Here is a 16,919-nt window from a genome sequence, read left to right as displayed (position 1 = left end):
GAAGGGTAGCGTACCTGGATCCATGGATGACTGAACGATCAAGCTTTGTTTTCTCCCTCTTGACCCCTGTTCAAAACACACGGTGATGGAGACCGGTTCTGTGTTCTCGTTATAGGAAGAGGGTGAGACTCATGAAATTATCCTTCCATCAAGGATAACGCAGCGTAAACTTCTCCGTAAGTGGTTACTATAACCAACTAGTGACCACCCACTTTTAGTCATGTGGGTCAAAATCCAACATGTGCTACTCTCTACCATGAGTTTTGAGTTCTGTTCTCAGTTACTCCCATTTATAAGGCCAATATAATCGTGTAATTAACAATGTCGGAGCTTAGATGAATAAATATATACATATCTTATTGCGTTGATGGACTGCATAGGTGGTTGATAAACTTATTTATTGTATTTCTATCTCCCTAGTTAAGAAAGTGGGCTAAATTAAAGAGGATGAACTTGGATAGGAACGTGGATGTAGATGGATCATGTGATCCCTTCATACTTGAGACCAGAACAGCATATATTATTGGCCTTCAACGCTTGGGACCCTTGCTGGATTGGCCCAAGGTTCAACCGGGTCCCTCCGCCTTGCTGCTTAGTTTATTTCTACATACCACGCCCTAAACCCTACACTTATATTGGCTATGTGACACGACAGCATACTCTTTTAGGGCATAATCCTAAAGGGCATGCAAGGTCTGATAATTTGAATTAGAACCCCCGATAACAGAAAAATAAGAAATTAAAATAGACAAGATATTTCATTATTTAGTGATAATCAAAGTTGTTCAATGTATAGGGTTTAGAATTAGATACATCAGCTATCAGCTACAGTAATAATATCCCATAAAAAATCTTGGACCAACTCTGGAAGCTAGGTATTCTGAGGCTTTGAAAAAGAGATGAAATAATAATATGAGCCAATAGCTCAATAAGAAATCACCACACACGCACATTAACATGAATAAGACAACAATTTTTAGTATATATAAAACTACCAAGAAAATAATAAGATTCATATATCAATTATTTGGTAATTGAATAATTATATAAAGGATCTAGTATACATACACTTCATATAATACCAACATATGCATTGAGCTCTATTAGTATATCATCAAAATAGCAATTTTTAGTATGCATATGATATACCACTAGATCAACAGTCCCAATATTCCACCACATTTTCGTTAAACTACTATTATTGTTATTATTTGGTTATAATCTTATTTGTTATTATAAGTATGAATTGAATCCGACTTTTCGGGCATTTGGACTGATCACGATCATGATCCAACCCATGACCGGCAACTATAGTACCATGTATCTACTCGTGATGAGGCTATGTATAGTGTCATGCTCTAGCTCATGACCAACAACCATAATACCACATATCTACTCGTGGTGAGGCCATACAAAGTATCACACTTTGGCCCGTGGCAACCAAAAAACCATGTTTCTACCTATAGCTAAGCCATACATGTCAAGCTCCAATTTGCAGCTAGCAAATTCTAATATCACGTTTCTTGTGGCAAAGCCATACATAGCATTGTGAGTAGTCCAAACATCCTAGTTTTAAATTATATCTATTTTCTATAAATTATTTATTCATGATCTACTTGATTTAATTAAGCATAAACTAATACCTGTCAAAATAGATAATGATATAATGCATGCTATATCACGATGCATTGCATATATGAAGTATCCACAAATATACAAGCGTATGTACAAAGTATCCCTAATCATGCAGATAGTCATACTCAGAGATCCTTACGTCTATCGGTAGCCAAATCTAGCCCAACAAATCAACTTGGCCCATAGAATACCTAATTTAACTTAACATCAACATTTAGAAAAATAAAATCCATAAATCAATCTCCTCACTTATTTAAATAATTATATCCTAATTTTCTAGCTCTAGTTCTAGATATTCTACAGCCTATCATAATAATTAAATTAAATTCAAGAAAATAGAGGACTAGGATTTGACCATGATTATTGAGCTCAAAGAGACCTATGCTAGTCTCCTCTGGGTTTAGACTATTGTCCACCTACACAATTAAATCAATCTCGGATTGGAAAATTAGGGAAGAGAGTAGGGTCGGAAATGATCCTGGGAGTCAAGACTAAGGTGAAAGTGAGTTGGGTCGTGCTTGACTTAGGGAGTTATAGAGAGGTCTAGAAAGAGGTACAGAGGGATTGAGGGAGCGGAGGCGAAGTTGGGCCTTGGGCCCATCCACAGGGGAGAAGAAAGAGAGAAGAAGAAGGGGAGAAATAGCGAGAAGGAGAGAGAGAGGAAGGAGGGACGACCCAAGGTAGCCACGCTCGCCGGCGCATGTTCGACGCTAGGTAGTGCTCTCGGCCATGGACGAGAAATAGGGAGACAAAGCCGAGAGAGGGAAGAGCTTTTGAGGTGGTGAAACAAGGAACGACCTGTGCTGTCATCCAAGCACTCAGGCATGAGTGAAAGGAAAAGAGGAAATGGAGATGAAGAAGGGGAGGTCAGGCTCAGTATCATGGTAGTGGTGGCCTCGGTGATGAGACAGAGGCGGTGATTTTAGCTGCAAGGAAGAACAGGGAGAGAAGAGAACAGGGGCTTCTCAGTAGCCCGATTCAGTGACCCGCCGTGATCGAGTGGACTTGGTGCATGTAGGGAGCTAGAGGTACAGGAGGAGGGGGAGATGAATGGTAGGGGGTATGAGTGGGTTCAATAGGGAGGGGGAGGCAGTATGAGTGGGTTCAATAGGGAGCCGGTTCTCCTCGATCCTGGGGTTATCACCCCATACCAAACGCCCTATTCTCACCGTCCTCCTCTCTCTCTATTTTGTATAGAGCCGGTTCGGCTCGACTAGTCTCCAACACAATTGGATGGACTGGGCTCCCCCATTAGGTTAGAGTTTGTATCTTTTGCACAAGGTGAATCCTTCTTTCGTACAATTTATTATTGAATCGTACAATAGTTATTTCGAGATCTATATAGGTAGGTAGATGAATAATAAAATTCATATTGCTTTGAGATCAATACGGGGCAAGGTGTTGTGATAAGAGAAAATCAATCATTATTTTGTACGAAAGATACAACTTAAGCCTCTCATGCTATATATGTTGCCATAAAAAGAAAATTTTTGTTTCTATTTATTATTTTTGTTGTATTTGTAAACAAATTATTTATCCCCAAAATAGAAGGAAAAAATTTGAGTAATGATTGAGATTAGTTAATCATGGCTCTCCATTTTATGCTTTACTAATAGCATTTGTTGGATTGATTGTCCCAGCCTAATCCTAGATAACATATAAGTTCACGAGCAAGTCAATATACTATTGTTCCTGCCAAAACTCTACCTTTTAGTCGATTAATTCAAACTTATGGCATATTCTTGGTTATATTGTCTAGTTATTATTATCATTTTTATTTCTTTTTCAATTTATTTGTTTATTTGTTTGTTTAGTAGCCTCATTTTAGAGCCTCCAAGGTTGCTGGATATGGGAATTTTCTTTTGCCAAGCATTGTAATTATCAAAATTCAAATTTTTGCAGGCCAAATTCTCTAGTTACTATGTAGATGGGTATAAGCATTACAACAAGCTCAAATTTGCATATTTACCTTGAACTTTAGATATTATAGGAAACAAATTAGCGGGAGCAAGATTTAGCTGTGTTCTCTGCGTTTGAAGATGATTGGTCTTTAGTGGCTTATTACTTTTTTTTAAGGGTAAAACAAATATATTATACTATGCGTGTAAAGATATAACCATGAAAATCAGAAAATAGAATATTCTAAAATTAAGTTGGAAGATCAGTTGTAAATAAGTGTGAAGCCTCTCAAATAGATAGTCAATATATGATATATAACATTTTGGAAATAGTAGATGCTAAATAAGGTTTTGGAAACAGTCGGATGCTGTTTAATACTCATCTCCCCCATCCATGTTGTATTTTAGAAATCATGGAATGCCATATGAAACTAGGGAATCAAGCAGGGCTTGGAGCCATAGTTGATCATTTTATTTCTTTTCTTACTTAAAGCATGATCAAATTATTTCATATCATGATTTTGATACTTAATTGCAATATGGAGAATTGGAGTTGATGAAAAAATTGTTAGACACCTCGACCTTGGACCAGACCGACTTTCTTGACCTTGGTATAAACTGAGATAAACAACACCGACCCCAGCTAAGGAGCCAATCAGCCGAGGAGCCGATCAGCATGCGCTGATAGCGACTGTTGTTTCGACAATCAATAGTTATGGCAGCATTGCAGTCGGCACATAATAAGCGCTATATGCCGCCCACGCGGAATGATACCCACACCATAAACATATGACTGACTATTAATGCATGTCATATCAACTCAGGTAATGTCAAAATGAACAGTCCTATATAAAGGGGTGGTCTGGGGGTCCTAAAGTAGGTTATATTATGTTATGTTCACTCAAAGAGCTCTACTTTGCTAAACTTTCTCCCTTCCATACTGTTGGCTCTTTATTCTAGCTTAGGCATTAGAGGGTCCTTCATAGAAATTCTTCGGCAAGCATACTTCTTACAGGCCATCCCCGAAGAAAGCCAGTTCCCACACACCTCGACCACCTTGTCTAGCTCGATTTTTGCCAACCTCAAGGTTAGATGAGTTGTGCTCCAACCTCGGTCCGAGATTCGGCGGCAATAGATCAGTGCTAGTGGAAGGGTCCTAACTACACCAGTATCAAGCAAAGAGAGAAATCACCAACATGAGGTCGCGAGAAGCTTGCAGTGATGCCTTGCAATTCCTTGCTTCGACCTCACAAGGGATATTGCAGAACCTAGAATAGCCCCACCGAAACAACCTACTGCATTTGTGAACAATGAATAATTCAACCTGCTCATTCAACAGGTGCAGGCTTTGACCGTAGTGCTTCAGAGCTTGCAGCAAGCAGTAGTACGATCGAAATCAGTCTGGCTGAAATCTGCTCAACCCAGCCACCACTCTCAGCAACCAACATGCCACGTGCGCCTAATCAGCCACCACTCTCAAGGCCAAGACTCGGAGTGGTCTGGTCAGAGTCAGTACACTCGACGAAGAAGTCCTGGCGAAGATGGAAAATGATATACTCTAAGCCTCCATTCCGATAAGGACTCCATTCCAAGCCTTTCGCCTCCTCGCCATATGGAGCCCCCCACCTGAGCAATATGTCGACCTTGATAGAAAAATCGATATGGGTTGACAGATTCAAGCCCTCAGGGGATAGGGTCTGAGGGCGAACAACAACCTCAACTGCTCCTTGAAACCTCCCTTCACCCGACAGATCATGAAGGAATCGATCCCACCTCAGTTCAAAATGTTCCAAGTAAAGCTGTACGATAGTACCTCGGATTCTCTGGACCATCTAGAGAGCTTCAAATCTCTCATGATGCTACATGAAGCCACCGACACTGTACTTTACAAGGCCTTCCTTGCAACCCTTCACAAATCGGCTTGATTTTGGTTCTTAGAGCTTCAGTCTGAATCCATTCACTCCTTCAAACAGCTCGGACGTCTCTTCACAATGCACTTCATCTCTAGCTGAAGGTAGTGTCGTGGCTCCAATGCGCTACTCGACATCAAGCAGAGGAAGAAAGAGTCTCTTAGAGATTATGTCAACCACTTCAACACGACGACATTGGAAGTCTGCGACCTAGATTAGTCGATCGTGATGTCGGCAATGAAGGGTGGCTTACGACCATCACGCTCCTTCTTCTTAGAGAAGTGCTTTTTCGTCGACTTCGTCGAACTGTTGGCATGAACAAAAAAATATGCCAATATAGAGGAAGCCATGGCCTCCCATTGTGAGTCCGCTGGCGGAAAACCTTTTCGAAAAGGCAAAAAGGGTCACGAAGAGCGAGGGGCATCAAGAAGTACTTCATCTTAGTGCAGAAAGGCATCATGACGGCTCAAGAACCCTTCTCGAAAGTTTGAAAAGTACGCTCCCCTCACTATTCTGGAGATCTAGATCCTCATAGAGATCGAAAGCCAAGGTTACGTGCACCCTCCGTATCGGATGAAGGCCTCAGCGAGCAAGAGGGATGAGAAGTACTGCTCCTTCCATCGAGACCATGGCTATGACACTAAGGAGTGTATCTAACTCAAAGACGAGATCAAGGCACTCATCCGACATGGACGGCTGGATCGTTGTGAGCATCCTCGACATGACCGAGGAGGGCCTGCCTCGGCCTATGATCCGCCTCCCTTGGAGCCGATTGATAATCGCCTGATAGTAAGATCATCAACACCATCGCTTGCAGACCTACTGAGGTTCCAAACACCTTGGACAATCAAGCTTCTTAAGAGGCTGAAGCTGCCCCAAAGAGATAGTGTACATAAGATGCCTTTTCTTTTTTAATGCTAACCTGGGAGGAGTACAGACTCCTCACGATAATTCTATAGTCATTTCTCTTACAATTGCAAAATATAATGTATAGAGAATTCTTGTGATAATGGAAGCTCGGCCGACATATTATTCTACGATGCTTTCCAACGAATGAAGCTGCTTCTTAAACAACTTCGAAAAGTCAATACACCCCTAGTCGGCTGCCTGGATAATTCTATCCCTATGGACGGCATAATCAATCTACCAGCCACCGCAGATAGAAGCCTTGAAGCAACATGTTGAGGCTAGACTTCTTGATGGTTCGGATCCCCTCATCCTACAATGCGATCTTGGGCTGGCTTAGTCTCCATACTTTCTAGGCTATGGTATCCACCTACCATCTGCTTGTTTGGTTTTCTACAAGAAACATAGTCAGAAAAATTCGAAGTGATCATATGATAGCTCGCCAATGCTACATGGCCACCCTTAAAGAAAAAAAAGCCGATGGAGACTCTACCGAATGAAGGGCCGAACACAAAAGACGAACTTAAGGAGCAGAGAAGAGAACCAACTAAAGTATTGGTGTAGGTACCCTTAAGGGAAGATGAACCTGACCAAGCTATGCAGATCGGCTTGAGCCTAGATGAAGAGAACCAGGCCAAAGTGATTAGCTTTCTTCATGCTAATGCTGATGTCTTTACCTGGTCGGCTGTTGATATGCCAGATATAAGTTCTGAGGTGATGGTTCACGAGCTCAACGTTGACTCGGCTCACCAACCTGTGCGGCAGAAGAAGAGGAACTTTGTCATAGAAAGACAAACTAATATAGTCATCGACTATATTATACTATCCTGATTGGTTGGCCAATATTATACTTGTTAAAAAAGCTAATAGTAAATGGCGAGTCAGCATCGACTATACCGACATGAACAAGGCTTGGTCAAAAGATAGTTTTCCACTCTCGAGGATTGATTAGCTCATAGATACGACCTCGGAACATCAGTTGCTAACCTTCATGGATAGATTTCTCGGGTGCAATCTTTCTTACTGACAAGGGTCTCTACTGCCATAAGAAAATGTAGGGGTAACTTACCAGCATCTCGTCAACAAAATTTTCAAAGAGCAGATTGGCCGGATGATGGAGGTATATGTGGATGACTTGCTCGTGAAGAGCCAAGCAGCAGAGCAGCACATAGCCAACCTAGCAAAAACTTTCGTGGCCCGTAGGAAATACCAGATGAAGCTCAATCCAACAAAGTGCGCCTTCGAAGTTACCTCAGAGAAATTTCTAAAATTTTTGGTGACACAATGAGGCATCGAGGCAAATCTAGAGAAAATCCAAGCAATGCAGAAATTGTAGTCACCAAAGACCATCAAAGAAGTTCAACACCTGACTGTCAGATTGCTGCACTTGGGAGACTTGTCTCTAAATTGGCATAGTGCTTCCTCCTATTCTTCAAGGCCCTAATGCATTCAATGAACTTCTAATGGACCGAAGAGTGTCAAGAGGCCTTTGACCATCTGAAGGAGTATCTCAACTCATTGTCCCTGCTCACAAAACCTCAGATTGGAAAAATGCTTTACTTATATTTAGCTGTCTCTCCTTCTGCTGTGAGTTTGGTTCTAGTATGCGAAGAAGAAAGATATTAGAAGCTGATCTACTACATAAGTCAGATCCTGCAAGATGACGAGATAAGATATTCCAAGTTGGAAAAAATAGTTGACACCCTCATCATCTCAGTCTGGAAGCTCCTGCCATATTTTCAAGTCCATTTAATCACAATTCTAACTGACCAACCAATAAGGTAGATTTTGTAAAAGCCTAAAAATATAGGTCGGTTGGTGATATGGGTGGTTGAGCTCAGAGAATTCGACCTTGAGTATCAGCCTAGGACATCAATCAAGATGCAGGTGTTGGCAGACTTTCTACTGAAATGTACAATTCTTGATGAACATCTTAGCAAGCTCCCCAAAAAAAAAAGACTACTGAGCGGCTGTGGATCCTGCATGTAATGGGTCATTGGGCGAGGGGGCAGTAGGGTTGGACTCATACTTATCAGGCTAAATAGAGTGATCACTAAGTATGCTCTGCGGTTCAAGTTTCCGACCTCAAATAATGAGGCTAAATATGAAGCGCTCATTATTGGGCTCAAAATTTCCAAGAAGCTCGGGGTCCAGCAATTGAAGGTCTTCAACAACTCACAATTGGTTGTTGGCCAAGTGCAAGGAGAATTCAAAGCTCGAGGCCATTGGTGATCAAATATCCACAAAGAGTAAAGGACATTACCTCAGCCTTTTATAATTTTGATATACAATAGATTTCTTGGATGGAGAATGCAAGGGCCAACCTGCTATCAAAGTTGGCCACCTCGAAAACCGCCAACTTGACTAAAGCCATATACCTCGAAGTCCTGAAGATGCCGAGCATTGATGAGCTCGATGTTGTGATGAAGACTACTGTCGAGCCAAGCTGGATAGATCGCCTCATTGACTTTTTTAAGGATGAAAAATTGCCCATGGATCGGGCTGGAGCCGGCCGAATAAAGCGTCAAGCCTCCCACTATGTCCTCAACAAGTTATATCGAAGATCATTCTCATTGCTGCTCCTCAAATGCCTTCATCCAACGGAGGCTGATTATGCACTCAAGAAAGTACATGAGGGCATCCAAGCAATCACCTGGGGAGCAGATCCTTGGCCTACAAGATCCTACAACAATATACTATTGGCTAACCCTAAAAAAGGATGTAGCGACTTTGTCAAGAAATGTGACTAATGGCAACACTACACAAGCATCCAACGATGAACAGCGGTGCCACTCATGCCGATTAGCGCCTCTTGCTTGTTTGCACAATGGAGGATCGACATCCTTGGACCTTTCCTAGTAGCAACTGGGCAGTGCAAGTTTCTCTTTATGGCCATGGATTGCTTCACCAAATGGACAGAAGCCAAGCCAATAGCTCGAATTATCGAGACAAAAGCTCAAGACTTTGTTTGGAAGGCCATAATTTGCAGGTTCGGACTTTCTTGAATAATCGTCATAGATAATAGGCATCAATTTGATAGTGCTGAATTCAAAGAATTCTGCACTGAGCTTGGGATCAACCACCAGTTCACTTTGGTAGCACATCCCTAGACCAATGGAAAGGCTGAGGTGACCAACTGAACGATCCTACAGGGGCTAAAGGTAAGACTGGAACGAGCAAAAGGACTGTAGGCTGAAGAGCTATACTATGTCTTGTGGGCGTATCGAACAACACATCAAGTTTCCACTGGAGACATCCTTCAACCATTCTTTTGGAATGGAGGCAGTGATCCCACTGGAGATTAGGCTTCCATTACTTCAGGTAGAAAGATTCAACGGCCAAACAAACTTGGATCAACTTCGAGCTAACCTTGATCTACTAGAAGAAACTAGAGAGCGAGCTCAAATTCGCATGGTGACATACCAATGGAGAGCAGCCCGATACTACAATTCTAGGGTCAAGGGTAAGCTCTTCTGATCTAGTGACCTCGTCTTGAGAAAGACCGAAGCGTCACAACTAGAGGAACTTGAAAAGCTGAGCCCAAATTGGAAATGCCCATATTGAGTAGTCGAAGCAGTACGACCAGAAATATATAGGCTGGAGCATGTCGACAGCACTTCGATCCCACGAACTTAGAATTTCAACAACCTTAGTATATATTACGAGTAAGGTTTGTTGTATTTTAAGCTTATTTCTAATAAAAATCTTCTTGTTATATTTCTATCTTTTATATCAGACAATTATAACAAGCATATTTGACTTGGATAAAGTAAGTGACACCCTATAAATGCCCGGGCCCCGACCTAAGAGACACCCCAGAAATGCTTAGGGCCCGACCTAAGACCTCCGAGGTCAATAATAGTTCGATAACAAAATCAACTATTTTCATGGAGACACCTTAGACTCTTCCAAGAGCTCCCTATGCCGAGCTCACTCGAAATTCGAAGTAATTTTGGAGACAAACTCCGAAAGATCAACCAAGGAGCCCACGATAAGGTAAAATCCTCGTCGATCCTCTAATCAAAATTATCAAGAAGACCAATTAGGAGCCCAAGATAGGTTAAGAATCCTCACCGATCCTCTAGTCAGAATTAAACTTGAGAAGAAGCATCAAAGCAAAGCTTGGCACGATGAGCCGAACTCAAACGAAAAAGTAAATGATGCAAACAGGAACTAAAGATAGGTACTTTGAATTGTTTTTTTACTTTCGTTACTTTCTAGAAGCATATACAATGACCTCAGAAAATGTCGAGCAAAAAGCAAAATACATCAAGCTCAGTCTATCCAAGCAAAAAGCAGAAGGAAAAAAGAAAAGAACTCTATTCTTTGTCGCCGCCACCACCTTTGTCGTCTTCGTCGTCATCGTTGTCGCCCTCCCCGAGGTTGGGTTGAAGACCGAAGAAGTCTGCCACCAGAAAGAGTCGCTGGGCCTGAGCTCGACATTCCTCAAAGCACTTCATGAATGCATCAGTCGTGTTCTCAGTGAACTCGTCCTTGAACTGGTCGAGGAGTGGTATTCCTCGACTGCTTTGGTGGCCTTCTCTTCAGCACGGGCCACCTACTCCTTGGCCCCGATAGCCTTCTCCTCTGCCTTGGCAATCAACTCCTTGGCCTTGACGTCCTCTTGCTCGACCTCGGAAAGCTTGTCAAAAAGCTCTGCGACCTTCTGCTTGGTAGCCATGGATGCTTCCTTGGTCGTGGATAGCTTGCTCTCCTTGTTCATTGCCTAGGTCTGTGCGGTCAAGGCTTGGGCTTACGTCGACTCGATCTTGTCTTCGGGATGAGGTTATAAACCCTCATCAGTTGAACAAAGAAAGGGTGAAGAGGTAGCCTCAGCTTGGCCCTGAGAGTCTCCTCTTACAGGCCGAGCGGAGAAGAGGGATTGGTTCCCTGGTCATCAGGACCAACAAGCTCAAAGGTAAACTCGGAAGGTATAAAGTACTAGGCTCGGATGAGGTCCATTTTCTTTTAGGTGAGGACGAACATCTTGTACTCCGGGCCCAATTGGACCTTGGGCTCAGCCTCACCCAGAAGTGACGACTGCCGAGCTCGAGGAGAGTGGTCGAACGACTAGCTCTCCCCTGAGACGTTGACCTCGGCGTCACTGATAATGGTGGAGGAGATGAAGAAAAAAAGATGGAGGATAAGGCAAGGAAAAGAGGCCGAGCAGCCAAGAACGAATACCCATCAAAAAGTGAAGGAACATGGAGGATGCTAGTGTTAGATGTATGCCCTAGAAGCCAATTTGGCTGACACATTGTTGATTCTAGGGACATAATTTTGTACTTGACTGTTTATTATTGAATAAATAAAAGGCATCTTTTCATTCATATTATTTATGTGTCTATGAATCGTCCAAGGAATTAATAAGATGATGATACATATTCTCAAGAGTTGAGAATTTAAGCCATGTATCTTTGGTGATTAATTTCTAAATGCTCCTGATCAATGGATCATCACGAGGACGGTGATCGATCCGATCAGTGCACAGATCACTTTCCTTATGGATGGACGAGACTTGAGTCCACAGTGTAGGGACACTGAAGTGATAGTGCAGGTGCTTGTTAGAGAACAAGGGTACTGAGCGTGACCAAGACAAGAAGTCACTTGGATGTCTATCCACTCGTCAGTGACTTGCTTGATGTTGCAGTAGTGTGACTGGTCCTTTGACCTGCGGTGCTTCGGCTACTCACAGTGAGGTTATTGTAGTTTGACTGCACACATACATGGTCTCTAGCCATATGGGTCCATGCAGTGTAGATTGGCTGCAGTAAGTTCACTGTAGGAGTAGGGTACGCACCTATAAGGAATCTATCGACCTTGATAGAAGAGGAGTGATCCTATGTGATTTGTTAGACTGAGTTCTAAGACCTTGGCCAGGGCAGTAATATAAAGTGGAAAAAGAGTTTTCCACTATCGAACTCAAGTCGAATAAATTTTGACATATGACAGACGATGGGGTTTGACGAGTTGTCCATGACCTCCGTCCTGTAGGGATCCACGATAGTAGGACTGTATCACATGTTAACTGCACCTAGAGGTTCATCTTTCTATTCTACTGGGTAGCCACTACATGCTGCTAGGTGTCACTGGTGGATGGTGGGACTCATAGGGATTATCTTGATGATCGATAAACCCTAATGAGTTGAGTTGGAATCGTTCCAACCCATTGAAAGGACTTTTCAATGATATTGTGATAGGGATCATAATATATCTCACTACCAGTCAGAGTAGAACCTATAGGGTCACACACACTAGAAGTATTGACCGATCCGATGGTTGAATAGTGATTATGAATCACGAGTAATCAATTCGATTGATATTCGGTTGAAGAAGGAACAAAGGGAATTAATTAATTGGACTTAAATACAAATCCTACTTCGGGTAGGATTCCTAGAGTCCTAATTGGATTAGGACTGGGAATCCTAGTTGGAGTAGGACTGGGATTCCTACTTGGAATAGGATTCCTACAACCCTAATGAGATTAGGAATTTTGAATTAAAATTGGATTCCTACTTGGGGTAGGATTCCTAGAAATCCTAATTAGATTAGGACTTCGGATTCAAATAGAGTCCTAATTGGATTAGGACTAAAATTAAATACATCCTAATTGGATTAGGATTCCTTAAGTCTAAATTAATTATTAATCTAATGAATCAACATGACTCCTAATTGGATTAGGATTGAAGAGTTCAATTGAGTCATAGTTCATTCAAGTTCTAATTGGATTAGGACTAGCATGGATTGAACCCAATTGATTCATGATTTGGTTAAAGCCTAATAGGATTAGGACTTAGCCATAAGAGGGACACCTAATCCTCCTTAGAGGAGGATTAGGGCATCACAAGAAGGAGGGATCACGCCCCTCCTCCTCTCCTTGTGTGCGGCATGAAGAGAGGGGCCGGCGCCCCCTTCTTATGGAATTAACTCTAGGGCTCCTAGATTGTAGGAGCCCTAGATGGCTATATAAGAGGAGGCAAGGGGCCGGCGCCCTAATGCACTTGAAGCCCTCCTCTTGCTGCCGCCACCCTCCCCTCTCCTCCCTTGGTTCAACCGCAAGCAAGGTGCAAGGGAAAGAAGACCTTGGCGACATCCCTTCTTCCTCCTCTTGGCTTCAACGCATGAGAAAAGAAGAAGGCTGTGAAGGGCTTTGATCTTCTTCCTCTTCTTCATCCTTCTTCTTCCTCCTCTCAAGTGCAATCAAGAGTTGATTGAAAGAGAGGAGATCAGCCATCAAAAGAAGTCTTTGCAAGGGAGCTAGCACCCCGGGAAGACAAGAAAGATTTGATCGGTCCTCTACTTCGTGTGGATACCCGTAGAGGCCAGACGTTTGAACGGCTTCAAGCGAACCCTCTTCCGAAAACCACGAATTCAGATTTGCGGTGATCATCTACCCGTGCAAGGTGAAGATTTGATCTTCCTAATGGTTTTAAAAGTTTTAATTCTTACCTAATTACGAAAGGTCTCGAAACAACGTTCATGCGATGAACGTTGATCCCGCACATGCCCCCTTTCCGCTGCCATCTGATTTTTGTTTTGAAATATCAGCAGCATGGGCGGGTTCCTAACAGTGGCATCAGAGCCTAGGTTTCGTAGATTAAGGTAAGAATTAAATATCTAAAGGCTTATTAGATCTGAAAATTGAATGATCATGCATGCTGAAAATTTCTGCATGCAAATTTTTCAGGGGTGCTGATTTTTGCATGCTGATTTTTATGTGATAAAATGATGATTCTAATTGCGTTGTTAATGAGATTACAAAGTTTAGAATCATGATTAGCATGATCAGCAACCTATGTCATGACATAATCAGTTAATTTTCAGATCTGAAAATTATAATTGTTGCATATGGTGATGATCATAGGATTCAAACCCTTTTGGTATCAAATGTAATGACCTGCGATGTGATCTGCGATGTCATGTAATTTTTCAGATGCTTGCATGCATCTTATTTGATGTTTTGAGAGGCCTGCGTGCCTCCTAAAAGGAGATGTAATTTATTTTTATTTTTATTTTACATCTGGTTGTATTTCTGTGATGTGATGTACGTCAACGATCAAGTCGAAGACGATGCATGAGATGAACAGGGGTCTAAGCAGTTGATGGCGATTGGATCAAGAGTTGGTCAAGGATCGAATCAAGGAGGCTTGGAACCAATTCAAGAGTTGAAGACTAGTTGATCGATTGACGTGCAAGTGCTTGTAATACGACCTAACTAGAATCCATGATCATCACCTATTTAAAGTTTAGCTTTAATTTGATGCTGCGATTATAACTGCCTGTGATGTGCCGTTTGCATGTGATGTGAATGCGAGTCGGGTAGATAGGTTTACATGTGATGTAGCAGACCCAATTGAGACCTAAATCAAAACCTCCCCAATCAAGTCGAGAGTGAACCGACATGAGCAAGTCATATTAGATTAATTGATCTAATTGGTGTCTAGGAAAGCATAAAAGGTGGTTACTTAATTAGGACCTTACTCTCTGAGTAAGGGGAGCCTCCCACCTGCTTACCTGGCCAATTGTTCGATTACCTCTTATGAAGGGCTCAAGTTGCAAACACTAAGACCTGATTAACCAATATTAAGTCAATAGGTCTTCCACTGTAGTAGAGCTGCTAAGGCCTTTCTGATGTTGATTTGTCTCGGCTGGACACAGTGGTCAAGTTGCATCGGGGGGCTGGACCTCTCTATAGACATGAGATGTTGTAGGGTAAAGGTGGGGTTGGGCACCAATAACTGTTAGGTGAGGACCCAATGACGACTTTATTCCTACGGTTATACGGTGGGTCTGACTTAACTAAGAAATGGGACCAATAACTGTTAGGTGAGGTCTTCATGGCTTAGAGACCAAGTTACACTGCACCATGCTTGAGAAGCATTGTACAAGAGTTGTACACTCATCCATCTATGTGTCACCAATAACTGTTAGGTGAGGTGGCATGTAAATCGGTGGGACCGCAGTACCCACTAGAAATCCTAGTCGTGTGGAATTTCCGTTTTCCTACCAGGAGAGTGTGAGGGATTCGAGAAAAAAGTGGGAGTTACATTTGTTCTAAAAGACCTTAGAACAGATTAGGATCAAGTACAAAAGTCTAACTAGAATCTTTACTCTCTGCAGATACAATGTCAGCATCAAACCCTTTGACCCGTATTCTTGAGACCAACCGACTGACCGGAACCAATTACAAAGACTGGCTTAGAAATCTCAAAATTATTTTGGACTGTAAGAAAATAGGCTACATACTCGATTCAGATATCCCCACACTACCAACACGTCCTACTGATGTTCAGCGTGAGATGCATAAAAAGTGGTTGGATGATGACATTAGAGTAAAATGCTATATGATGGCATCCATGTCAAAAGAACTCCAATGCCAGCATGAAAATATGAAGACTGCTAGGGACATACTGGCACACCTGCAAGAGTTGTATGGTGAGCAGAGTCGCACAGCTCGTTTTGAAGTGTCCAAGAGGCTTTTCAAAACAAAGATGCGCGAGGGGCAGTCTGTCCATGATCACGGTCTGACTATGATCAAGGATCTGGAGGAGCTTGAGAAGCTCGGTATGGACATGCACAAGGAATTACAAGTGGATTTGATCCTACAGTCACTTCCTGATTCATTTGGTCAGTTTATAGTAAACTACCACATGAATAAGATTGAATGCACTAAGACTGAACTAATCAACATGTTGGTAACTGCTGAGGGAGCCTTGAAAGGTTCAAGGGGCAATGTCCTTGCTGCTGAGTTGACTTCTGGTTCCAAGAGAAAGTCTACTTGGAAGAAAAAGAAGCCTGCTAAGAAGCAGAAGAAAGACAAGAAGCCAAAGAAGGAAGTTCAAAAGAAAAAGGCTAACGACAAAGGAAAATGTTTCCACTGCAATGTCGAAGGCCACTGGAAGAGAAACTGTCCTTCATACCTCGAGAGCCTGAAGAACAAGAAAGGTGACACGCCTTCAGAAGGTATAGACTTGCTCATAATTGAAACTAATCTAACGGTTTCTTCTACTTCTAGTTGGGTTATAGATTCTGGTTCTAGTGCTCATTTGTGCACTACCATGCAGGGTCTAAAGGAAAGTAGAAGGCTGGCGGAAGGTGCGGTAACCCTTTGGGTTGGCAACGGGGCAAAAGTTGCTGCTGTGGCTGTGGGCACCTACCATCTGCGACTACCGTCTGGATTTAGTTTATTACTTAGAGACTGCTATTATGTACCTGCTGCTAGCAGAAATTTGATTTCTGTTTCATGTCTAGCACAGGAAGGTCATATTTTTACTTTTGACAAAGACTGCTGTTCTATTTATTTAAGAAATAAAATAGTCGCACGTGGTTTCATGATCGACAGTCTCTATCATTTACATATGGATGTATCTGTGAATATTACCGAGCAAGAAGTGAGTGCCAAAGGATCCAAAAGATCTAGAGATGAGATAAACCAAAGATATTTGTGGCACCTCAGACTTGGCCATATTGGAGAGGATAGGATGAACAAAATGGATAAAGATGGGCTTCTCGGCTCATTGACTTCCGAGTCATATCCAGTTTGCGAGTCCTGTCTTCAAGGAAAAATGGC

The sequence above is a fragment of the Phoenix dactylifera genome, chromosome 4 (assembly GCF_051530095.1).
Source record: "Phoenix dactylifera cultivar Ajwa chromosome 4, Ajwa_hap1_PhDact_Kaust_v1.1, whole genome shotgun sequence".
Taxonomy (NCBI): domain Eukaryota; kingdom Viridiplantae; phylum Streptophyta; class Magnoliopsida; order Arecales; family Arecaceae; genus Phoenix; species Phoenix dactylifera.
The sequence above is the reverse complement of the archived record's forward strand: the minus strand, read 5'-3'. Positions refer to the sequence as shown.